This window comes from Podarcis vaucheri (genome assembly GCF_965113315.1).
Source record: "Podarcis vaucheri genome assembly, chromosome: 7".
NCBI classification, from domain to species: domain Eukaryota; kingdom Metazoa; phylum Chordata; class Lepidosauria; order Squamata; family Lacertidae; genus Podarcis; species Podarcis vaucheri.
The window spans coordinates 45,379,277-45,406,431 of record NC_138765.1 but is presented as its reverse complement, the minus strand read 5'-3'; the positions used below and the strand labels follow the sequence as shown (position 1 = coordinate 45,406,431).

The 27,155-nt window shown below is 42.1% G+C and overlaps 1 protein-coding gene across 1 annotated transcript in view; it reads left to right on the top strand.

The window, feature by feature from the left end:
* Positions 1 to 27,155, top strand: part of WWOX (WW domain containing oxidoreductase) — a 574,826-nt gene that overhangs the window by 520,664 nt on the left and 27,007 nt on the right. The gene's annotated exons all lie outside the window — the stretch shown is intronic.

Here is a 27,155-nt window from a genome sequence, read left to right as displayed (position 1 = left end):
CAGCATACTAGAACTTCATATGTAACCTCAGGAAGTGGAGTCTCACTCATGAATGATACTTGTGTGGCACATAGACTGTTCTCTCTTTCTGTACAGATATTGATCATGTAAATGAAATTGTAACTCTGGGTACTTCCTTTTGGAAAAGAGAAGGATTGTCAGCCACCCAGTTTTTAATGCAAATACAGCAACCGGTTAATTTTTTGACTGTGTGTAATGTTCTGATAATTTAACACTTGGTATTAATTGAGGATTCACTGTTTTAGCTGCTGTTCAGTTGGGTAATTTAAACTACTGTGCATATTTACTCAGTGCATATTTCTTCTGGTGCTGTGAACATAGTCATAAAGGCTTAATGTGAAATCACTGAAAACTATCGGGATTCAGTCCTTTATGTTTACACTGGCTATCTTCCTTCTGTGTTTCAAGTAAACTGGCTAAGTAGCTACTGTGTGTGTTTCTAATCCTGGTGTAAAAAAGAGGGATTGCCTTAGAAGGGAAAGGTTATTCACGTTAGATTTTTCCTTCCTGATTAAATAACCACACTAAATTCTTTTGGATCTGCACAGGTTTATTTGCCCCATGAGTGGGGAATGTGGTTCATCCTGAGGGCCCCATTCCCTTCTGGGGCCCAAATGTCGGTGGTAGGCAGGGCCAGAGGCAAAAGCAGGCAGAGCAATGAATGTAAATTTTACCTTTGTACTGCAGACCAGTTAATACACACGCTTACACATATCTCTCTATCCTCCTTCCAGCAAGCAAGAAGTACTAACAGAGTTCAAGGACACATTTCAACCAGACAAAAACGCTCAAGGAGGGTATGAAGCAACACCAGTGAGAGGTGTAGCCCGTGGAGAAGCTGCTAGATAGAAAACCACATTCAGCCCTCAGGCCTGGAATTCCCCACCTCTGATATACACAAACATTAGACCGTACACTAAAACTGTACCAATGTGGTCTGCAGCTGCCGATCTGGAAAAGGACGCTGTAATCTTCCATCATGTTTTCTTAACAATACTCTTACACTTAGTACTAAAGATAAAAAGCCCACTGACATTCAGTGAAGCCATGCCTCTAATGGTGGTTTAGCCCTCTGATCACACCCCTGATGCCTGTGCATTCAGTTGAATGCCTAAAATGCAACAACAGCCCAACATATTTTGCTGCCATAGGCAAAATACAAGAAAATGGCCCACTTATTTCATAGTCAGAATTTGAATCTTATTCAGCACTGGTCATAGGACAGCGCCCAATTTCATCACACTTGAGGGTAGCTATGTAATATAGTGGGTGCAAGTGGGTTACGAGGCCATCTGATAGAGTTCTTCTGATAGAGAACACCCAGAGGATTCAAGGGGAATATATGAGGGCTGCTACTGTTGTCCCTCCCACATCTCCCAGTATGTGCCCAGTACTCTGCCTAATGGTGGGGCTGGTCCAACTGAAAGGGGCCTCTAAGCATGCAGCCCTTAGCGTTTGCACACACATCAGAAACCTGTGCAATCAGGATTCCCAATTGAGTGGAAGACCCATATTACCTAATCTGAATGCACAGAGATGGTGGTCAGAGGTCTGTACTGATCCTGCAAACATGACTAGCAAGTTGGTCCCATGCTTTCTTAAATGCCTTCAACATGTGAGGTATCTCCCTTGGGCTTAAATGTCAGGTGTTTTTCATGGGCAAGCAGTTCAGGTAATGTGATTCCTCACTTGAAACATCCTAGTCCAACAATATTTTATTACATAAAGGTAAAGGGACCCCTGACCATTAGGTCCAGTTGTGACTGACTCGGGTTGCGGCGCTCATCTCGCTTTATTGGCCGAGGGAGCCGGCGTAGAGCTTCCGGGTCATGTGGCCAGCATGACTAAGCCACTTTCTGGTGAACCAGAGCAGCGCATGGAAACGCCGTTTACCTTCCCACTGGAGTGGTACCTATTTATCTACTTGCACTTTGATGTGCTTTCAAACTGCTAGGTTGGCAGGAGCTGGGACCGAGCAATGGGAGCTCACCCCGTCACGGGGATTTGAACCGCCAACCTTCTGATCGGCAAGTTCTAGGCTCTGTGGTTTAACCCACAGCGCCACCCGCGTCTCTTTTATTTTATTACATAATCTACTGTTAATGTATACTACTCCAATTGTATATATTTGGGAAAATGCAGACCAAAATGCTGACAATTTTTTGTGAGAATTTTGAAAATACGAAAATCACACTGATGTAGAAACATGGCGAACTGAATTTTAAGATTGGGGGAAAAAGAAACTGAAATTGACAGATTTATCCATTCCAACATAGAACTGATCCAAAACTTGCCAGCCCTTTCCTCTTGAGATTCTAGGTTTGTATGCACACCTGTCAAGTGCAACTCTGTCTTCTCTGGCAGATGAAAGAGAACTCAGAGGGAAAAAGCTAAGATAGAAGATAAAACAGATAAGAGGTGGTTTTCTCCACTAAGCTTTTTAAGCTTGTCGTTTCTTTAATTTCATGTAAATTTTCACTAAGTAAATATTCCTTAAAAGTGAATAAAATTTTATTCCACTTTAACAAGAGAATATAAAAGTTAAAAAGGTCACTGTAGTAATAGACTAATCTCAATTATCAGGGCAGCCGGTGAAACCCTCAACTCCCACCTAATCTCATTCAATGCACACGCAGCGCACCGTGTGATTTCCAACATGGCTAAATGAAATTATAAAGCAGTGTTAAATTTATTAATCATTTAATTAGCTAAATGTTCCTGCAACTACTCGTGAGATGAATGGCATGTCATTTTCTAATGTAATTTGCCTCTCAGCCAGGCAGGGTCAGGAGGAAAAAGTACCTGCATCTCAAATTATCTCCCCCCACCCCTTTCTTTTAATGTTATATTTTGTACAAAGGGACAGTGTGTGCTTGCCAGTGTTATTTGATTGTTGTGCTCAAGTTATTATCAATGATTGTGAATGGGCTGCAAGCTGAGGAATAAGCAATTAACCCATCTAAGGCAATATTTCACTTTGTGGTTTCGCAAAGCAAATCTTTTCATATTTAACAAGCCACTGAGCAGAGCGTAGGAAACTACACCAGCAGGTATTAAGGTGATGCTCAATCTACTTTTATTTCTTAAAGTTTACTCAGTTGTGAAGGAATTTGTGGGCCAAAGTCTCCCATTTCCAGGTTAGTCCAAGACTTTTTAGTTAAAAGTCAGAATGCATTTGCAGTTCCTTATTTCCCACTCGCCTCCCCCATTCCCATATTGTGTTCAGATTGTCATTTTGTGCATTTCGAAATTGTTAATTTAAGTGAATCTTCCTCGCTATGCACGTCATCAGACACAGGCGACAGCACTTTGATTTGCTGTGGGGATATGATGGAATTTTTTTTTTAATGTTTTGTTCCATAATTATTGTTCCCTGCCAAATCATTGACAAATGCAATTTCGCCAAGCACATTGTAAATCTGTTTGGATCTATGGAAAGAAAGACTGTCATAACAATATTGCTTAATGCGTAAGGCAGTGACCTATGCTCTTTCAAGTGCACCATTCATCAGAAAGTTTCCGGAATATTGCATGTGGATTTGCATGAGGCTGAAACTGTCAAGCTGAAAAAACACATTCACATCTTTGTGTTATTTCAAGGTATGCTTTCTCCTGAATTCACAAAACAATGCAATGTTTGCTGTTTTCAGTAGAAATTGCTTCCACCTTATGTTTTGGAGTTTTGCTTTGTTTTTCTCTTTCATATACAGTTCCTTGTCTTGAGTCACATATTTTATACATACCTACAAATAGATGACTATGAAACTACCAACAATTTGTGACAAAAAATGAGTGGGTTTTATTTTACCCTAGAAGCCTTATTTAAGCAGTACATTTAAATTACCCATGAATTGTCAGAACTTAACACACACACACACACACACACACACACACACACGACACCTCTCAAGCCTCTTAGCCTAATATGTCAAGATGTGATACAACCAATGCAATGATGTTTCTTAGGAATGAAGTAAAATGGGTTGTTATACATAATGAATAACCAAAATGAAAAGAACCACCAACAACCCCTAATATATAACCCCTAGTATATCTCAAACAGACCCCATGTTAGGGCTAATATGCTAAGTTGTTGCATAGCCCCAGATGTTGGAAATCCAGTATACAAAAATATGGCTAAATTAAATATTATTTTAAAATAGATAAGTTATATATATATTTTAAAAGCACTCAGTGAACTTATATACTCACCAAACATCACTAGAGTCTAAAATATGAACTGAAATTATCAAACAACACAGTTTAGAGGCATGACAGTCTACCTTATACTGATAGCTAGTATCAGAAATACATTGATACGTAGAAGTGAAGAAAGAAAAGGATTGTGTATGTTGGGTATTTGAACTGATCTGTAGCAAGGATTTTTTTTAAAAAAAACACCCTCTAAGGACCTGGGGAAGTGAGAGGACCAGTTATTAATAACCCTGAAAGAGGCAAATTATTTATATCAGAAGTAAATGTCATATAATAGCAAGGAGCTGGTTTATTAAATGTGGAGGGAGTGGAGTTTGTTGCCTTCAGAAAGGTTGTGTTCTTCTTTCCTCTGGGAGAAGAGTGAGGATGTGAAGTTCTTGAAGCTTTTCCCCAAGTGACCATAAACAGGGACCATAGCTCAGTGGCAGTTGCAACTGGAAGAAAAGAAGACAAGTAGGTGCATTTTGAAATTTGTTGACAAACTTTGAATTGGGTGTCTTTACCACATTTTCTTATACTGAGGGAGCTTTATTTTTTTATTACATAACATTTTAATTTTTTGCTGTCTTTGTTAAGCATAAAGTTAGACATTACAGTGGTACCTCGGGTTAAGTACTTAATTCGTTTTGGAGGTCTGTTCTTAACCTGAAACTGTTCTTAACCTGAAGCACCACTTTAGCTAATGGGACTTCCCGCTGCCGCTGCACCGCCGGAGCACGATTTCTGTTCTCATCGTGAAGCAAAGTTCTTAACCTGAGGTACTATTTCTGGGTTAACGGAGTCTGCAACCTAAAGCGTATGTAATCTGAAGCGTATGTAACCCAAGGCACCACTGTACTACCCTTTAAAAGAACTACTAAAAAAGAGAGAGAGAGATCTTATAACAAAACGTTCAGTAAAAGAATATTCCACATAACAGCAAGTAGGTCATGCATATTCACCTGGTGCAGGTGAGAGAAAGGGCAGGAGCAGTTTTACAGCAAGGCATGGGGAAGCAGTTAAGAAGCCTGTCTTCTGACCAATGAACCTGGGTGTCACTGTAAGCTGTTGGCGGCCTTGCTGGTTTTTTACCTATGGTCCTCGTCCCAGGGGTCTCATGGTGCGTCTTCTCCTGTATGAGTCCATCAGGCCTTGAGATCCACAATATAGACCTTGATTCAGGTTCTTTACTTTCATCCCACACCCTGGCAACAGAATTGAAAATATTTTTTATTATAAGGACCAAGCATTCATGCAACTCCTTACTGTTGTACAGTGGTACCTCAGGTTACGTATTTAATTCGTTCCGGAGGTCTGTTCTTAACCTGAAACTGTTCTTAACCTGAAGCACCACTTTAGCTAATGGGGCCTCCCGCTGCCGCCGTGCCGCCGGAACACGATTTCTGTTCTCATCCTGAAGCAAAGTTCTTAACCCGAGGTACTATTTCTGGGTTAGTGGAGTCTGTAACCTGAAGCGTCTGTAACCTGAAGCGTATGTAACCCAAGATACCACTGTAACCAGTTTAAAATGCCCCCCCCACCCAAAACACAATTAGGTACAGGTTGATTTATGCATTAAAAACATACTTTATAAACCATTTTCTAAGGAAAGGCAGACTATAAATATTATAGATAAATACATTCAAATGGCAACTCAACATCCAGTTTATGGTACAACAAAATGATACAAAACTGATTTAGTAATTATTATTATTGACATCATAATCATAAAATTTCAGCCTCCTTTTCTGCCCACCAGCACCTTTTGGCAGCTCATAGTGCAAAATTGCATCCAGTGATGTCCCTCCCAGTGACCAAAGTTTTTAGCAGAAACTCCCACTAGCGAAACAGGGAGGGAGCCTCTCTTATTGCTTTAGAGAGTCAGGGGACCCTTTAAAACAGCAGGGGAGGTAGGATGGAGGGGATATTGGCAAAGATCACCTCAGGTCCTCTTATCCTCAGAGAAGTCGCATTGGGATCAAAGTGCTTTTAGTTAGCAATGAGATATCTTCAGTTACAACACATATAAAATGCCATAAAACTCAATAAAAACTCAGAAATAAATCTTCAGGTTTTGTTTTGTTTTGTTTTTCATATTAAAAAACCTGTTACTACCAGACCACAAAACACTGCCTAATGGTAGGGCCAGCCCTGATTGCCTTTTTAGAAAGGAATAGTTGTCCTTGCTTCTTATGAGTTTCACTGTCAGCCTCACTGCTGCTCTTTGTGATTGTCAGCCCCTAGCTTCAGAATGCAAGGGTATCCAGAGCAAGGCTTCCCTTGCATATTTTGGCATAGAGACAGGGGCTGGGTGGAACAAGGTTCTCCTTAGGACACACTGGCTCCAAGTTATGTATGGTTGTAATGGTCAAAACCAGCATCTTGGTCAGGAATTAACTAGTAACCAGTGGCACATCTTCAGTGCTTAAGTAAGATACTCCATGCACCCAGCTTTAAACAGCATCTGGGCTGCAGTGTTTGGATTTGACTGGACTATATTCAAGTGTAGCTCCAGATCAAGTGCATTGCAGGAACCAAACTAAGTGGTTTGCCAAGGCAGGTATGATAATGAATAGCCAATGGCCATTTTAACATTGGAATACCTTGTTTTGTAACATTTCCGAGCACCAGTCTTTAGGCTCAGGATACTTGAGAGAGACGCACGAAATTATATACTGCATTTTGATGCACACATGATCTTAAGTTAACGTTCTGCAGTGTGTACCAAGTTTCCATTGTAGAATGTCAGCTTAATCCCTTGAGCTGAGCCAACTCTAGTTGTCTAAGCAGTACACCCTAGCAGGTGATGTGAAATATCCTTTCCTTCTCAATTGATGTTGCTACCATTTGCTCAAAAGGGATGCATGCCTTATTGATTTCCTTTAGACCATCACCTTCCTCCAGCAGCAAGCATGACTTTGAAGGCTCCGTCACAAATGTTATGATAGCAGTCTGGGGTGTGTGAGTGTGTTGTGGTGGGGACATAACTTGCTTGTTGAACAGCCCTTCGCATTACTCAGTCACAAGGGACTAAATTCTTGCAGGCTGTTTTATATAGACATGCATACTGAAGTACCCGGACACACGGTAATGTGCAAGAATCAATGAAACACGTCACTACTGAAACCTGGCAGTGTAAAACTGGAATGAAAGAGGGTGAGATCTTCAAGTCCCCCACTTTGCATCCTACAGCAGAAGTGTCGTTCATTAACAATGCCACTTAATCTGCTTGTTGTGTGTGTTAAAACAACAATAATAATTAAAAGTTGTGTCATTGCACTATATCATTCTTTCTTTCTTTCTTTCTTTCTTTCTTTCTTTCTTTCTTTCTTTCTTTCTTTCTATATTTCATCCTATGCAAAAGATTGTCTCTCAAAGTAGTTCACAGCAATTTAAAATTCACTACAAAATGCTATTCAGGGGGAGGATCTGGATCAACTGAGTGTGAATCCAGGCACAATGGGATGGTGTTTGATTACTCCTACCATGTCATTATGATCATTACATCTACATTTGTATCTCACATTTTCTGCTAGGAGCTCAAGGCACCTCACATGATGTTCTCTCTCCACATATTATCTTTACAACAGCTCTGTGAGGTAGATTAGACTGAGAAACAGTGGCTAGTTAAAGGTCACTCATTGAGTTTAATCTTTGAGTGGGGATTTGAAATCTGGTCTTCCACATCTTTGTGTAGCATTCTGGCCACTGGCTGACTCTTACATCCTATGTATCATCTTACTTGTACGGTCCCTTCCATGCTAAGTCTCAGTGCATGGCAGGGGAAATGAGCTTGTACTTGCTGGTCTGTCCCAATGTTGTATGATGCTCTACACACACACCCCCTCCCAGGGCAAGTCTGATGTTGTACAACATCCCTGACATCTGTTCATTAGCCATAATGTCTGGAAAGGTGATCTTGATTGCACGGAGAACATACATACAGCATTACATATCTGACATTTTGCTGAAGGTGCTGATGGGGCATGGCTGGCTGGGTGTGATGCATCAGGGATTCTGTCACCAGGTACAGCCAACTCTCCCCTCCATACTTTCAGTGTATGTGTGATTTAGGGCCAATGTAATATACATATATGGAGCTACAAGGACCAATGCAATATGTGTATATGGAGTTCTAATAAATAACAGGTAAGATTATATAATCTGAATATGCTTCAGGATGGCAGGGCATTCGAATTATCAACACAATACATTTCTTAGTGTTTCAGTTGTGCACATTAATTTGTGTTGCATTGTAGTTTCCTATGTCTTTTAACCCTCATATCTAGTTTGCACGATTGCAAGCAGAAGAAGAAAGAGGAACAAATAACTCTCTCTCTCTCTCTCTCTCTCTCTCTCTCTCTCTCTCTCTCTCTCTCGCATTGCAGCTAAACAATAGAATAGGTCTCCTCATTTCCCCCCCATGTTTAATTTCTGGTCTTTTAAAAAAAATCTGGTTATACCATGTAAACTATTGCTGATAAATCCATCAGAATGAAGACTTGAACACAATCGCTTTGATATTGCAGCTATAACATGGAGTGGATTTTATAATAATAAGCTTTCTCTTCTCCCCTCCATTCTCTCCCCCAGTAACCCCCACCTCTGCTTCCCGAAACCTGACGAACTGCCCTTGTGGCTGCCTACCTGACTTTGAGGTCCTCATTATTGTGGGTTTAAATGAAGGATGTTCATTCAGGCAAAGGGATGGAGGGGGGGGGGAGGGAGAAGGCCAATAGACACTGGTGCTGTTATCTGGTCTTTCTATCAGCCCAAGTGACAGACTTTGAGGAAGGAGAGGGGGGAGAATGCAGAGCCTGTGGTAGAGACCTCAGGCTGACACAGAAGGTGACTCCCCCGACTCTCACCTTGAAAGGGGGGGGGGAGTTCCCACTTTATTAAAATGAATTTCGAAAGGGCCGCTCTGACAGCTGCATAATTAAATATCGGAGTGTCAGCGATAATTTATTCCACTCGCATTTGGTGGTCAGAGCCTGCCCGCTTATAGGGTCAGCTAGCACGGTGACAGAGCCAAGGATACATCACAATCCAGGGCCCTTTTAGCACGAGAGCAAAAATGATAGGCTATAATTCTTCATTTTTTTATTTTTTAAAATAATGCTCCTACCATCACCCCTATTCCCAACCTGAGCATGGAAATGCTGTTGTTTAGCGGCTTGATAAAGCGCTGATAGATCCAAATGGCTTATTAAGCAGGGCAAACAAAAAAAGGTCTGCAGCCAGCCCGTTTTTTCCCCTTCCCTCACTTAGGCCTCCTATACAAAGTCATTTCTGACAGGAGCTCTAACGCAGCTAGTATACCAACAACACGTTAACCTCTGTCGAGACCAGCAACTATAGCAGCTATTAACAGCAGCTAATAGGGATAGGGATAGTACTATTATTAATAGTAATCAGACCATAATATCAGGGGGGGGGGCGTTTCATTGCAGCCACGGTAATCATTTGCCAAAGCAACTTAAGATAAACTTCCCTAGCCATGCAGCAGTAAAACACAAGGCTGCCTCAACTGACAGACTTTACATCCCTCTGATCTTTGTTAGACCAAAACAAGTACACTTGTTTTACATCATGTGTGAGAGGGCTTTTTGCAGATAGGCTTTGGCCAAGATGTATACGGCGATAAGAAGAGCCCTGCTAGGGTCAGGCCAAAGGCCCGTCTGGGCCAGCATCCTGTTCTCATAGTGGCCAATTACATGCCTATGGCAACCCCACATTCCAAGCCCAGATGCAGTCGCACTCTCCTCCCTTGCAATTCTCGGCAGCTGGTATGCCATAGGCATGCTGTCTCTGATCTGACAGTGGAGGTAGGACATAGTGGTTACCTTAAAAGGCAGCTTAGAGATACTTTTTTAAATAAAATAAAATATTTCTCTGCAGCAAAGTATGAAATCTACATTCAACAGCTGGAAAATCTCTTCAGGAGTTAGAGTAGATTACAGGGAAAAGAGGACAAAGATTTGCACAAATCAATTTCTTTATATGTGTAGAGACACATTTATAAAATAAATAAATAAATGGCTGTTGACAACTAATGTTTACTCAGAATAGACCCATTGAAACCTAAGTTAGTTATGCCCATTTCAGTGGATCTACTCTAACATTGGATACACCCAAATGCATCTCACCATGCTAGGAAGGTGATCAGGTGAGCTTTGTGCCTACTCAATCTGCTATCCACATACAAACGGTTGGTGGGCAGCTTCGGGTATCCCCCTTCTTTCTTTTCTTAGGCTTCTTTATTGTTAATCCAGATTTAGACCACCTTGAAACAGAGGAGTGTCCCCATAGCCTGAAATGAATTTAGAATGGATTTGGAATGGACAGATACAGGAAGAAGCTGCAGATCCAGTCCAGTTCCATTTCAGCCTTTTTATTCTGCCTGCATCTCCCCCTTCTGCTTATTACCTTGATTCCTGTTGTTTAAATAAATAAAAACCATTTGGGTGTAAATGGTATGGTTACCTTTCCTGCTTGGCAGGGGGTTGGACTCGATGGCCCTTGTGGTCTCTTCCAACTCTATGATTCTATGATTCTACCAGATTTTTTTCAATGAATCCGGGGACACACTCTCTCTCTCTCTCTCTCTCTCTCTCTTTTGAAGCTAAGTAGCAACAGGGAGTGAGTAGTGGGGATAGTGAGGCAAAAGACCCTGGGCCCAAGCACATATGCATATTGTATAAAAGTGCAAAGCCCTTCTTTCGCACCCTGTGAAATATAAATGCACAGTGTGTTTTTTTAAAAAAAACTGGGCAACGGCAAAGCTGGGAACATTCCGGGGATGGAATTTGTCCGGGGACAGATTTGCAAATCTGGGGACTGTCCGGGGACGTCTGGTAACCCTAGTGAATGGGCACTCCTGGCAGGCCCCGTGCACACACTTATGATTGTCATCTGTAAAAGTAAGGCACTTTATTGAAGCTTTACTTTAATAGAGAGGAAATTTCTACTGCTGCAGGTGTCCATTCCTGCCTGAATTTATTGGGTTGTGTGCTGCTTCCATTTTTGTGTTAAACGTTTGAACACACATTTGCAAATTCAGATCCCTCCCTTCCAAAGTCCTCCAGCATTTTCATGGGAACTTTATCCAAATGGCTAGAAGTGTTTGTGTGTACCAGATTGTACCTCTTGCTGAAACGTTGTTGGAAAGCTTTCTCTTAAACTGTACTCCAACATCCCTGCTAATGATGTTGCTGTTGAAGATCTGTCATCATCTCCTTAATAAAATTCTATCTTGAAGATCCATAAGAGTTCACTTAGAATATTTGCTTCCAGGCATTCCAAAAGCAAAAAATCTCAGAACGTAACCACTTTGGCTCAGTTCAATATTTTGACATTTTCATATTTTGTAATAAGAATACAGTACAATAAATTATTTAGGTGGAGTTTTGTTTTAATGTGAAACCAGAAACAGCCTTCAACCTCTATGCAGCACCAATCTCTACTGCAGTCTTAAACAATTGACTGGAAAGTTTTTAATGTATGTTCCTCACTGAAATGAATGGAAGCACAGCTGTTATGGCACTTCCGTTTGTTTCAACAGAATTTACTCACAAGAATGTTATGGTGGATCATATCCTTAAGGCTCCGTAAGCTCAGAGCTACTGTCACAATTGTTTCATCCATGGAAGCATCAATGTTACACTGATGTTTTGCACAGCAAACATGTAAAATGTGGAAGTCAAAACTAATTACCTGTGTTCCCTGATGTATGCATCATTTCCCATGTAGTATCCAAAACTGATTTATAAAGGACCCCTGGATGATTAAGTCCAGTTGAATTTGTGCATGAGGTGTGGCACTGATCTCCGCTTTCAGGCTGAGGGAGCAAGTGTTTGTCTGCAGACAGCTTTCCAGCATGATTAAACCTCTTCTGGTGCACGGAACACCGTGATGGAAGCCAGAGCACACGGAAATGCCATTTACCTTCCCGCCTCAGCAGTACCTATTTATCTACTCGTGCTGGTATGCTTTCAAACTGCTAGGTTGGCAAGAGCAACGGGAGCTCACCCTGTCATGCAGATTTGAACTGCCAAACTCGCGATCAGCAAGCCCAAGAGGCTCAGTGGTTTAGACCACAGCACCACCTGTGTCCCTCATTTATAATATAACAACACACATAAAACAGTTACATATCTATAAGTAGTTAATTGCATATGTTGAAACCATTTTAAATATACAAATGTTTCTCTTAAATCTCTCTAGGGTGGATATGGTAGAGACAATAGCTACTTAGAGAATTCTCAGTGACACTGCTAACTCATTCAAAAACTCATACAATGGGCAACAATAGAGAGAACACAAAGAAATTGAGAAGTAGGTATTACCTCCAGTGCTGGATGCAGTATATCTCTGAATACCAACTGCTGAAGATTGTGGGATTTCTACTGAGATCAAGTCCTTCTTGTGGGCTTCCTCACAAGCATGCACTTTACATGTTTTTGACAGATCCAGCAGAACTCCCATTATGTTCTTGTGTATCAGAAAGAATAGACTATACCTGGTAAATAAGGAGGGGCAGTTGAGGAATAGGTAGGAAACCATTTTTGAGAATCAAGCACTGCCCTTGGTAAATAAGGAGGGACTACTTCAACACATGTAAGAAGCCATTCAGTGAATAACATTTAGTTCTACCAGGGTAAATATTCTCCTTTGCCTAAATTCCTAGACAGTTGTGTGTGTGTTTATCTATTGATATTCTTTGGAGATGGAATTCCTTTTTTTGTTGTTTTCTAATTCTCTGAGCACTGTCTGACAGTAGAATGTGTCTACGAGGATAAAATTAACATATTTGAGCCTCCAGGGAAGAGCACAGTTCATCATTTTCTCCTCTGACCCCACTCTGTTTACTCTGTTGGGGTAAAAGAATCAGCAGGGCAGGCTCCGGTAGTCAAGTGTGTATTACCTTGTCAGGAAGAGGTTAGGCGACTCAGATTCACCCTGAACAAATTACATACCTCACTACATCTCAGAATAAGGGAGCAGGGTTATAACTCAGTCTAAGCACCATTCACTCTTCTATTACCTTCATAACCAAGGTCATACTAATCAACTCAATTACCAGTCCTCTTGGACATTTTCATAATGTTTTCTGCTAGTTGCTCTCCTGTGAAAATCTCTCGGTCTAAGCAAATTAATGCCATTTTTATAACTATCTACATTTCAGATACAATAATTCATACACACCCACCCCTCTTTTACAAAAGGCTGTTTAGTGACAACAACACAAAATGTTACCTTTAAATTCCACCATAATGCTCAAATGAAAGAGGTGCTTGGCTTTATTTTGCTGCTGATTTTTTGTTGGTGAAAACAAATTCATTTTAGCTTGCAAAACAGAAGCACAGGAACAGAAAGAGGAAAGTGATATTTGGTCACTTTTAAATTTTCAGAGATGTTGGTGAGATAAAGGGCCCATCAGTACTACACATTTAAAGCCACTTTAACAGCCATGGCTTCTCCCAAAGAATCTAGAGAACTGTACTTTGTTAAGAGTGCTGGGAGTTGTCAGGAGACCTCTATCCTCAGAGTACTACTCTTGGAATTGTAGCTCTGTGAGGGGAATAGGGGATCTTTTAACAACACTTAGTGCTGTTAATAAACTACAGTTCCCAGGATTCTTTTTTTTTTTTTTGGTGGGGGGGGCATGGCTGCTTTAAAGTGGCATACTAGTGATTTAAACATTGTTGCATGCCCCTCTGGATCTGTTTGACCACCCCTTCCTTTTGGGTGCCTTGCAGCTAGGTTCCTGGATCACTTTCAACCTGTTGCGTTTCATCCAGCAAGGATGTCCTGCTTTCCTCTCCACAGAAGTTTTCAGCCAGCCACTCTGCCAGCAGCCATTCCATTTTATCCAGCTGCCAGCACTGCTGCCAGCTTTGTTGCTGCTTCATTCTCTCAAGCCACTCAAGGAGTGTTGCTGTTCTTCCCTCCATTTCGACTCAGGCACACCTTGCTCACAGGCCTTCCTCCAGGAAACACCAAGCCCGCTTCAGACACCAGTGTTGCACACCATCCCATCTCCAGGCAGCGCAAGATTCCAGGGGTCCCAGGCACTTACACGGGGTTTGTGCTTCCTTTTGGAAATGAGGCACAGTGGTGACTGTCTTTATGACATATGGTTATTTACACATATATACAGTGCTTTGTTTTCCAGGGGGACGCAGGGGTACACATACCCCTAAACATTTTGTGAATCTAAGTTTGGCCTCATTGAGGGGCAGTATTTCAATATGAGTAGGAAAATGAGAGTACCCCTAAACATTTTTTAGAAAAAAGCGCTGCATATCTACCTGAACCTATGATGGAGGGGTTCACAGCATTAACACCACTAAAGGGTCTTGTTTCTCCTATAGCCACAGCCTTGGACTCAAACAGAAATTAAACATTGCTCTCACATGTTTTTCTGACTGTCTCTTCAGCTTGCTGCTTTACTTCCAGGTCACATCACTGCAAACTCTCAACTCTTGCCTTTGTCCTTTTTAAACTACCAGTCAGTTGTGTGGTTGGGGACCCATTTGCCATCTCACACAGATCTGCTGTCCTTTGTTTCCCTTAATTGCCCATCACCCAGGCTATCACCACAGCACAGGAAGCCTGCCTAGCTTATATTTTAATGCTGGATCAAGGAGTTAGAAGGGTTTCTGCATACAGCCTACTTCCCCCACCCCAAACTCATAACAATATGTAGTGGAGATGGGGCCAAAGTGAGAGATGAAAACTTCACTATTGTATTGTCCTTCATTGCTCATTTCATATTGAATTGTGAATCGCCTTTCAGATCTGACATAAATCCATTCGAAGTTACACTTCTGGTGAGGGAAAATACTGTGAAATAGGGTGGTTATTTTGTATCATCATAATCACTGTTATTATCATCCAGCAATATTAAGGTTGATAGTAAGGCCCTGAATGTACACCGTTTATTCATTAGTTTCTCGTATTTGCTCATTCATTACTACTTTGGAAGCCTTTGACATTTTGTCTAGTAAGGGGCAAAAGGAATATTAGAAACTGCTAGGTTTCATTCTGATTTTGATACACACAAACTTAGGTCAATTGTACAACTCCACAAATTGCTTTATATTGTTGTATGAAGATATTTAGAGCTACAACTTCCTATGAACAATGTGGTATTACACAAATTCACCTCATTCCCTGCCCAAACAGAAGGTTTTTCCTGGCTGGATAGGATATTTGCATTTTCTACTATAGCATGCAGTGGTTGTATGCTATGATATGATCAGCAGTTACTATTATTAATAATAATATTCATTTTCTTTTAGACTGGGAAAAAGTCCAAATGCTTGGCCAGATATTAGAGACTGAATTAAATTTAGTAGAAGCACATTTGCCTTTAGCTAATATTTATAGTGCTTCTGTAACCAGAAATCCTAACTAGCTGCAGATATTATAGCTTTTTCCTCCCACAGCATATTGATATCATTGCCGTTATAGCATTGTATAGCTTTCTCTTTTTTTCTGACGAGTTTCCAATGTTCTACCACATTCGTAATGATGGCAATAACCCTCTTTGCTGGAATCTTCCTCTTTTGTGCTGCATTGCCTGGTGCCCGGGAGACATGTCCAAATTTCACGTTCCTTACGGAAAGAATTATTGAAATAAATTCAATCACAAGGGCCTTAAAAATCTGAAATCCCAGGAAGCTCGTTAGCATTTCCTTTTAAAACTGCTTCCTGCCTTTTATATACATATAGATTTGGACCTCAAATGGGCTTGGCAAGGCTCCAGCTGTAAAATCAGACGATCTTTGCACTGTAAGACGACTAGCTGTTAGAAAGTATTATGGTTTCAGGAAAGAAAAATTATCCACATTGGCTAACAGCAGAGCACCTGGGCAATCTAATTCTAAATAAGTGCAACTGGCATATTGGCTAGGATATGCCAACTGAACATTGCATATTGGCTAGCAATGCCAACTGAACATTGTTGAACTGGTTCACACATAATGCTAAGCCAAATTATGGCTCAGCACGAGCATGTGGACTCCCAGAAAGGATCACAGCTGCTTTACTCCTCCTCCAATTCTATTAGAAACCTGCCATGGTTTCTGGGTTCATTGCTTGTCTCACTCCAGACAAACAATGTTTGTCTGTGGGTTTTCCTGATGGGAGACAAATCTGGTTTAAACGACACATTATGCCAAACCATGGCTTAGCTCAATGCAGTGTAGCCGGAGGAGGACTAGAGGAGCAGCACAGAAATGTCATCTCCCTGGCTACCCTCACCCCTGCACGCTCAGGTTAAGTCCTGGTTTGGTTTAGTGTTACAAGTGAACCAGCTTGCAGTGAAGTTGTGTTGATGTCATGCACTAGGTTTCCTGTGTAGCCTTTGAAACAGCATTCTACTCCAGATGTTGTTGGATCCAAGACCTATCAGCCTCACCCAGTGGTTGGGGAAGGGGAGGGGAGGAGAGGGGAAAGCAAGCATTGGAGCAAGCTGCTTGTTCACTGGCCAGTGGGTGTCATACCGTTCTTCCTGGCTGGTGGCAGAGGCCAGTGTGAATCTGGAGGGCAACTGAGCGTTGGAGCCAAGTGTTCTTTCTAGTATGGACGAATATGGGAGCATGGTTCCTGAAACTCTTCCTTCTCTGGCCAATGGATGGGGTCAACTTAGTCTTCCCCGGTCATGCTGTCTGTCTCTCTGTTGGCCCATCCATCCATCCTTCTATCAAGTTATAAGCAGGGCCATGCAAAGCTAGTACTAGGCCCAGACCAGATGGGAAATGTAGGTCCCATTTCAATAATCTTTACCTTTGCCTCTACCAGGACTCGGAGTAGACCCCCTCAGAATTGTAGGCCCTTGCCCCTCCCCCTGTTCTGGCCTGATTATAGGCCATTTCTGCTTTGCTGGTGTCTTGCTTTTAAAGAGCCTTCCACCCCATCACTGCCACCCTGCTGTCTAAAATAAAACACAATGGATGGGTGCATAATAAAATCTTTTAATTGTCTTAGCATATGTTGCTTTTATTAGGTGAGAATAATTGCATTCACGGGATCACCTACAAAGTCCTCTGGAATATAAAATTGAAATGGAGTCACACTGAGTGCACAAGTCCTTCTGAGCCGTGCCATTTTCCCCTTCACTGCCTCTTGTCCCCCTTTTGCTATAAAGTTCACATTGAAGTGTGACAAGAGACACTTGACAACTGACACATGCTGGATCTTATCAGCAGTGAGAGCAGTCACGGGCCCTGACTGAAGAGCGATTGTCATTTCTACAACATTTATTCCTCTCCTAGCCTCATTGCTTTCCCTTTCAGAGGAAATCTTCTCGGCTAAAAGACTGCACTTGCTACGTGTTTTTCTCTCCCTCCCCTTTCAAAAGAGAAGGATTTTCTTTAATATATATGCATTTTATCCCACACGGCAGCAGCCTTATAGCAGATTTCCCCTAACCTCTTAGTCTCACTGCACTTCAAAGCCTAATAAAAGCAAGCCAGCAAAAACTTTTATGGTGCCTCCCCATCTGCCTTAAGGACCCCTCCCCACCTCTCTCACATACTGTATCCAGCATCTAATAAGTGCTGCTGCCTCTAATTAATTCACCCTTGTATTTATTTTAAAAGAATGGTTGGGAGAAGGGGTCCATAATGACTCAGGAAAGAAATTAAGAACAGGAAAGTCCAGTGTGGCTAGTTCACTTTGGGCATGCGACCATAAGGAGAGCCCTGCTGGATCAGGCTAATGGCCCATAAAAGTTCTCACTGTGGCCAGCTCCTTGTCTGCGGGAAGCCCAAAAGCAGGACCTGAGTGCAACAGCACCCTGCTCATCTGTGATTCCCAACAATTGGAATTCAGAGGCATACTGCCTCAGGCAGTGAAGGCAGAACAGAGCCATCAGAGCTGATAGTCACTGATAAGGCTCTCCTCTGTGAATTTGTCTAATCCTTTTATAAAGCCATGCAAGTTGGTAGCCTTCACTACATCTTGTGGGAGTGGAATTTAACTATGCACTGTGTGGAGTACCTTGTTTTGCCTGTCCTGGATCTTCCAGAATTTATCAATGGTCAGCTGACTGACTGCTGCTGAATTTGTAGTATATGGCCTAGCCAAGTGGAGGCAACAGAGCCATCCTAAAATGAAAAGTTAAGCCATTGCAGGTTGAACAGGAGGGGGACTACTCTGGCTTCCTGCAAGTGTCTCCAGATTAATGCATACTTGTGATTGGATGGGCTTGACCTCTGCATTCTGAAAGGTGACCTTTCCCATGATATCATGCATGCTGCTCTTATTACTTGGCCCCTTCTTCAAGGGCTGACGTCCAGAGACAGCATCATTGGAAACCTGTCAAAGGCTGCATCCATAAAGGGGTTTACTACCAATCCCTCCCACTGAGCCTCCTATCCTTTCTGCTCCTCCTCCTCCTTTCTGTTGCTGCCTGTTCACCTGCACTGTCTGAGCACACAAACAACGGCAAGAGCAAAGTGATGGAGCAGGAGCCTCTCATTTGCCTCGCACTCTCCCTCTGGGCAGCTGTTTTGGACTGGACCCAAAGTGAGAAGGCAAGCAAATTGAGAGCAGTGGTGGTGCCAAGGAAGAAGTGACCCCATACAGAGCAAAGAAGGTGGGGAAACTCCACCATAATTGCATCACACTAGGGGCCCTGCTCTGAAGCATAGTTAGCATAATAGTAAATGTGGTCCTGCTCCCAGGTGAGATATGCGCCACTGCACAGCAACTTTGCAGCCACTTCCCAGTGAACTGATTTACAAGTAGTTTTATTAAGTGACTCTCTGAATCCCCCCATCTTCTTTCATGTTATTGTTTGTGCTTTTCATTCCACTGACAATGATGTGATTTGCACTTTTAAAAGAAGTTCTATTTAAACCTGACTTAGGGGGAGAGAGAGAGAGAGACACAGGGGTAGGGGCAGTGAAGAGGAGGGGTATGTAAGCAGTAGTCCTGGAGTAACGAACAGCATTATCAGAGTGGTAAATAACAAAAACAAAGCCCTTAATGCCTGCTTTTATGAGTGAGCACTTATTAGTGTAAGCAAAGCTTGCACAATCATGTTTGCTCTCAGTCAGTTTTGCCTGCAGTTGTAGCTTAATGGTGGCTTTTCTCCTCCCCTCCCCTTTTGTCTTCTACTAATGTATCCTGTGTCTATCTCCATAAAAATCTGTCAGTCACATGTCTAATTAAAGTCACTCTTTAAAAAAAAACCACCACCGACGAAAGCTCAGCAAACCATTGAATTGTGATGTTCCTTGTAATTTCTGTTGTTGAATATGATCCGTCTTGTTCAATAATTTTTCACACGCCACCAGAGGTTTCTGTATGCAAAGTGATATAATCACAGTCGCAATGTTAGCTGACACATGCTTGCTTTTGAACTCACTGATGGCTGTATTTATTCATGTTGTTTGTTGTGATCATTCAATAGTTGCCTCTTCCAGAAGAGGAGTTTAAAAACCATCATATCTAGCCAAGAGCCAGTGTGGTGCAGTGGTTATTGTGTCGGACTAGGATTAGGGAGACCGGGGTTCATATCCACACTCAGTCATGAAGCTCGCTAGTGACCCTGAGGCCGTCGCTGCCTCTTAGCCTGACTTACCTTGCAAGGTTGTTGTAGGCATTAATTGAGGGGGGGGGACCATGTTTGTTACTGTGAGCTCCTTAGAGAAATGGGTGGGATAGAAATGCAATAAATAAATACAGTGGACCTCGGGTTAAGAACTTAATTCGTTCTGGAGGTCCGTTCTTAACCTGAAACTGTTCTTAACCTGAAGCACCACTTTAGCTAATGGGGCCTCCTGCTGCCGCCGCACCACCGGAGCACGATTTCTGTTCTTATCCTGAAGCAAAGTTCTTAAACTGAAGCACTATTTCTGGGTTAGCGAGTATGTAACATGAAGCGTATGTAACCCGAGGTATCACTGTAAGTCTGTTGTAGCAAGCTGTTGATTATTTAGGGAAAGATTTAGAAAAGACTAACTGGTTTTGAGAGTATGAACTTTTGTATAGGGCAGACAGTTTCATCAGATGCTAACACTGGGGTAGGAGTGTGTTTGCTCTGCATGTACAAGACTGTTAAACTTCAGTGATACCAAAATGACACTTATTGACCATGTGAGCAACCGGTGCAAAGAATCGGACGGGGCGCCATAGTTATTTGGGGATAGAGTATCTCTCCCAGCCTCTAGTATGCCCTGCATATGATGGTGCCCAAATAGAATCAGGAAATGTGGACTGTTTGTAATTTTTTTTTCTATCTGTGATGCTAGGAGAGCAAAATTATCCTGTCTTTTCAGAAGCCTCCTGGTTTGATCATGAGACACTTTGGTCAAACTTTGCTTTCATTTATCAAAAGCAATTGCTATACTTCTATCCTGTTATTAAAGTTTGAACTCAGTTTTGCTCTCTGGGGCTGGGTGGGGGAGGGAGAGCATCCTGTAATTTATAGTTTAATTTTTTCCTGAGGTGGCTACCCCCTTGTTTATTTAAAGATAATTTGCTTAAGCATGCACAAGGTGGAAGGTTGTGCAAGGAAGGATTTTATTAGTTGTGCTGCCGAAGAGATCAATAGTAATTTGAATACTGTAAATCTATCCCGTTAACAGGTTTATTTCTTCATCAGATATTAATTCCAGAGGGCTTTGCCCATTATAGCATTGACATGGATCATGCAGCTGAACTGCATCCCATAGAATAATAATCATTTCAAGCTCTAGGACTGCAAAGAGGCTTGATGTTCTGCAGTCCATGCCATTTTGACACTTCCACTCTGCTCTGGGCCTGTTTTCTCCTGGGAACAGGAAGGGGTTTCAAACACCCACACCCATACCCTGCATGCAATTTCTTTAACATTTTAGTTCACATTTGTACAGGTGAAATCCTACAGACCATAGGCATGCTTACACATGCTAACAGATCACAATGAAAGTTCATGAGGAACACTGGGCTTTCCTGTTTCAATAAGACTGCAGTTTGAATCTCACCTGTTTATTATCTTACTAGATGGTCTCAAGCAAGCTGCTGCCTCAGCCTCAGACCCATCACCTGCAATATGAGGAATAATAATACTGATTTACATTACAGGGCAGAAGTTGCAAATCACCAATGTAAAAAGTATTGAGCGTCTCAGAAGCACTCTGCAAAAGTGGCTTCTTATTCATATTCTTATTATTCAACCACAACAGCATTGAATGTGTGATACTGAATGTTTGAAATGACTCTAGTAAAAAGCCTTCTCTTTGAAGTGATATAAGAAGCTCTTCATTTGTTTACTGATTGCACCTTCTTCATCTGTTTATCACCTTGGCAGCCTACCCTTTATACTCTTCATAGTCTACAAGTTGTACATGGGGCTTTCCCCCTATTTTATCCTCACAGGAACCCTGTGTTATAAGGAAGAATAAGAAAGACAGTGACTGTGTCCCACTGAAGTCACTCGGTGAACTTCACAGGTGAGCAGAAATTTAAATCCAGGTCTCAGTCCAACCCTCTACTCACTATGCCACACTAGCCCAGTGTTTCCCAACCGGTGTTCCGCGGCACACGAGTGTGCCGTGAGACATTGCCTCGTGTGCCGCGAGATGCCTGGAGGGAGGCAGGCAAGTCGGGCGGCGAGAGGCGGGGCGGCGGCGGCGAGGAGAGGCCGCGCCTCCTGCTGCTGCCTGGCGCTCCTCCTCGCAGCCGGCAGCGCTGCCTGGGCGCCTCCGCGCGACTCTGCCTCGCTGGGTTTGGTCTCCCAGCAGAGACGGGTCACACGCGCACCTCCCTCCCTCCCTCAGCCTGCGCGGAGGGAGAGCCAGAGAGAGGCATCGCTCCTGCGCGGCGGGAGAGGGAGCAGCCGGAGCGATGCCCCAAACGAAGGCATGGGACTGGAGGGGAAATCCTCTCCGAGGAGGATTGAGCGCAGCTGAGAGAAGCCTTTCGAGGAGCTGCCGTGTCCCCTGGAAATCCCCTTCCCAGCTCTGCCTGCCTGCCTGCCCAAAGCTTGGAGGTTCCCCGGCAAGGGGGAGGGAAAAAACTTTCACTTTTGTGCGTCCCTCCCGGCGTGACGCTGCGCGCTGACGTCACGGGGCGGGGCTTTAATGGTGGTGTGCCGCGAGATTTTTTTTCAGTAAACAGGTGTGCCGTTGCCCAAAAACGTTTGGGAAACACTGCACTAGCCCATTGTTTGTATGTTACTTTCATAATTTCAACCCATTTTTAATCCAAATTGCTCGGAAGACATGCATTATTCTTGTCCTGCCCTGACTCCAAGCAGAAGTCAGACAGAAATGAGCAAGTTGCTCTGATGATGAACTGATCACTTTTTATCCTGAAAGGGACAGATCATCTCTCCCAGGCACCACTCCTTCCCTGAGGCTTGGAAGGCCTGAAAGGCGCTGTCCTCTACTTGGAGCTTAGCATCCCTCTCCCATAAGAACAGCCTACTGGATCAGGCCAGTGACCCATCTAGTCCCATATCCCCTTCTCACAGTGGCCAAGCAGATGCTTGTGAGAAGCCCACAAGCAGAACCTGCCTACCTTCTTACTTTCAAGTTCAGGGAGTGGGACTGCTTGTCAGCTTCCTCCTCCTCCTCTCCCTCTTCAATTTCAGTGTTGTCCTTGTAGAACTCGGCAAGGAGAAGGGTGGAACAAAACTAGAATTAGTTGGCTCTGCTTGTTCTTGGCTCTAGCCCCACTGACTGGGCTCACTGCTTTCCACCCTGTCAGTCCCAATGGCCATCAGCCAACAGTGGCATGATGGGTAGGTGGGTCATGGTGCCCTGTGGTCCTCCACCACACCTTTGAGTCAGTAAAAGCATCATCCAGCCAGCCCTTGATGACATCCTCAAGTATGGTTGTGTGCTGGCTATGACACCAGTGTCTCTACAATTATATATTATGGCATTTTGTCAAATAGAGTACATTAGCATATTACCATGGATGTATGAACCCATCTTTTATTTTTTATTGTCCACTGAGAGGGAACCCCATTTTTAAACAAAAGCTTACAGCTCTCAGATGATCAAATCCATCATGTTAACCATGAGCTCCAATAATATCCAGAATGTACAGCCCAGAAACCACACCATTTACCCATCAGTGCTGCTGTTCATTTTTGTATATTTTGCTATTTCCTCAGTTGGACTTCTAATTATCAGAAAAACTTTAATGCCCCACTAACCTCATCCGCCCCATTCCTTCCTGTGGAAACGTTATCATGAGCCCTAAAGCTTGTGACCCAGAAAGCAGTTACTATAGAAGAAACTTGTGTGCTATGCAGAAGACTTAACATTTGTTATCTCTTGGTTCAAAAGGAGATGTTGAGTGTTTTCAGACTTACTTGAAAAGGAGCACAACAGCTCTTGTCCAGTTAAGATCCTTCATGGCCCAATCCTGAAACTTGGTGAATCAACACATACAATTTATAAATATTAAGAATTGGCCCAGAAATGGACCAACTCTAGTGAAATGTGTTTGGCAGTACACTGCAAACAAATATTCTGCTGAAATTATTTAGATAAATGCTAGTTCTGTTGGTTGTTTTTAAGGAGTTGGCCACATGGGATTTTCAAGGTTTGCTAGAGCTCTAGCTGCTTCTAGGGGATAGTTACAATGTCAGACTAATACATTTTACTCCCTGAAGTGGAGCCCAAATGTCCCCCCCCCCAACTAAGTCACTAATTTAAAATGTACAGCCGCACTGTTCAGACACTGATTGGGAAATGGTTGTAGCTCATTGGTGGAGCATCTGCTTTTAGTTTTAATCTCCAACATCTCAGGGTAGGGTCTGAAAACCTGGAATGGCACTTGGTGGCTGTCAGTACAGCTGACCACAAAGTCTTCTTGCTGCAAGTTCTGAGACCTGCTGGTGAAGGGCAGGTAATAATATAATAATAGTATTAATAATAATCCAGTTTGATTAACTCTGTGATCAAACACTTAACACTTTCCATCTTAAATGTTCCTTTTTAAAAACCCCTCTTAAACCTATATCTTTAAATGAGATGTTTCTATTTTATTTTATAAATATGATTCATTTCTGCAACAGATCCGTTCTTTCAGTGCTTTCCTCAGTATGTGAGTATGTGAAAAGGGCTCCTTCTGCAATAGCTCTGGTAATTATGTAGAGGAAGGCTGGGTCTAGACACATCAAAGTAGCATTTCGGTTTAAAGCGTTGTAAATTTAAACAGGGAAAACAGGTAGAGAGAAAAAGGACTCCACGTCACCATCTGGTGGCACAGTGTTATAATGCATAAACAATGCATATAAATTGCTTTCTTTCTTTTTTACAAGTCTAGCTGAGTCCGAAATTACAAATTGCCTATCAAAGATCTCCCTTCAATTCTTTAGCTTTTTCTTTGCCTGGATTTCCATACTTACAAAACCAAACTTTTAGTGAAATGTTGATACTGTAATTCAATAGGCCTGAACCATCTGTTGGGATGGCTTTTATGGAGCTGTTTGGATGCATGCTTTGTATTGTTTACTTCATGAATCTGGTAGGCTGGTATTTTGGTCGCAAAAGGATCATCCCCCACAAAACAAAAGATGTGCTGTTTATATCCAGGAACTTAATTGCCTGCTTTGTTTCAAAGCTCTGCTTCAAATCAAAGTTGTTTTCATTATTAAGGCGTGCACACACTCACACAAAACCACCATCTGATTGACACTTGCTTTTCAAGCTGGGCTCTCAATCAAGTCTACCTCTTTTATTATTTTGTTCTTTCAATCAGTATTCAAAAAAGGTCTCTTCCATTTTTAGATGCATATAGGTTGGCTGTTTTGGATTTTTTTTTTAACATTAGCATTCATACTCGCATGTTAACAATCGTTATAACACGTACCAGAGGGAAAATATTATTTCCCATAAATGCTCAATAATTATAGTCTTTATTGCATCAAAACCTGTGCTTTGACAGATAGTGGAAAGCTTTCAAAGCTTGTGTGGGATGGTTGACAGATAGCTGCAGGTGGAAAATATTTCTTAGGTATTAGGTTTTCTATTACTGAGAAGGTAAATATTCTTCCAAAATAACATTAGCCTTCCAAGCAGGTCTGGTAACATTAGCTGAGAATGGATATTTCCACAAAATATGCTTGCAAATAATGTGTAACAAGACTGTTTAATTAATAAAGGGTTGAGTCCAATTCATATGTCTTTTTTCACTGTATGTGAGAGTTGAGGTGTAGAAATCACTGTTTGATTCTGTAGAGGTCTCACTGGACGTCTTGTGAGTTACAGAGCCTGCTACACTGTGGGTGCTGAATAAATATTTAATTATCATCATAGCTCTTTGTTTTTTATATAGGGGAAACTCTTTCCATTGAAACAAAGTTAAGTGGTAGATAATATGTTTTGCATGCAGAAAGTACCAAGTGCAGTCTGTTGCATTTCCCCTTAATGGGCCTTAGATTGCAAGGCTCAGAAGGACCTTGCCTGGTACCCTGGGGAACCCAAGTCAAGCCCTCTCTAATGAATTATATAGACTTAATGGTGGTCTAACTAAGTGAGCTGGTTTACATGTAACAGTAAGCCATGGTTTAGTGGTACAAGCCTCTAGAAGCAAAGGTATCAGGCTTGCATACTCCCTTCTCCCACACAGCCAAGGGGAGGATAGCTGCTGACATTCCTTTCTGTTTCCTTAAATCTTGTAAAACAAACTGGCTAGTTTAATAAGCCAACTTCCTGGTTTGATGTTGACTTGTTTTGAAATTGGCTAGAGTTTTGTTTTAAAGCAAGATTCTTTTTTTACCTTTTTTATTTTCACCTTAACATACACCAAAAAGGAAAAAACAAATATCCATAAACATAAGGTCAAAAAGGAAATTATCACATCAAATCATAATCTCAAAATCTTTAAATAAAAATTGTCTTTTTCTATATACCTGACTTCCCATCTACTCCTTACTTCAATTTGTCAATTGTTTGTTCACTGCCACAACGTTTTAAAGCAAGATTCTTGGTCCATATGTAATGCTAAGTCAAAATTCGAGGAAACTGGAAGTATGTAAACCTAACACTTTGCTCAGGCTTGCTAAGTTTCATCCACGTAATGCTAAACAATGTAGTTTCCCATGCAAACACAACCACAACGTTCATAACAAATGTAATACCTAACTATGATATAGTCTGGGCTAGTCTACCCATTACATCTGCAGCACTGGGCAATGGTTTCCCCTGTGATATTTCTTCATTTGAAATTTCAACTCCCCAAAACTGCTATTAGCCATTGATTGGCATGGGGGTAGGGGAAGATAGATACATGACCCTTCTTTACCATGTCTTGGGGGATCTGTAATGGGAAAATAGAATAGGGCAGGGGCTCCCAAGCTGTCAGGTGTGAACTTCATCCAGATGGTCTGTGACATGTTTGTAAAAATGCAGCTAAAAATAATACAGCATATAGCACATTAAGTGGTCTATGGAGGGCGGAGTTTAGGAACCACTGGTATAGAGGGGAATCTCCACCAGCAACACATGCCCAGGTCATTCCTATATTATCTGTAAGTGTTTTTGAGGCTGGAATTCTATACACATCTACTCGGGAGTAAGGGCCCCATTTAATTTCCTAGGGCAGATTTCTGAGGAAATAGGTAGGGGACTGCAGGAAGAAAATGCTGGAAGACCCAATTGCAGATATCCCAGGTAACATGTAATCCGATACATCATTCAATGTCCCCCACAACTAGATCAAACAGTCAGGCCTCCAGATCAAACAGTCAGAGAGTCTGGAGAAGTAGCTCTGTCATAAAGAAACACACACACATTTACAGATTAGTATGCTTTATATGGCACAAAAGTTTTGATGGCATAGAGTTCATTTCATCAGATGCACAAAGTGTTATCTATTAATGGCAAGTAAATGTGGGGGAACTGTGAAAGGTGGAGTTAGATGGCAATAAAATGCAAAAACGTATTATCTGCGACAATTCAACAAGTCAGCACATGTAACTGCCT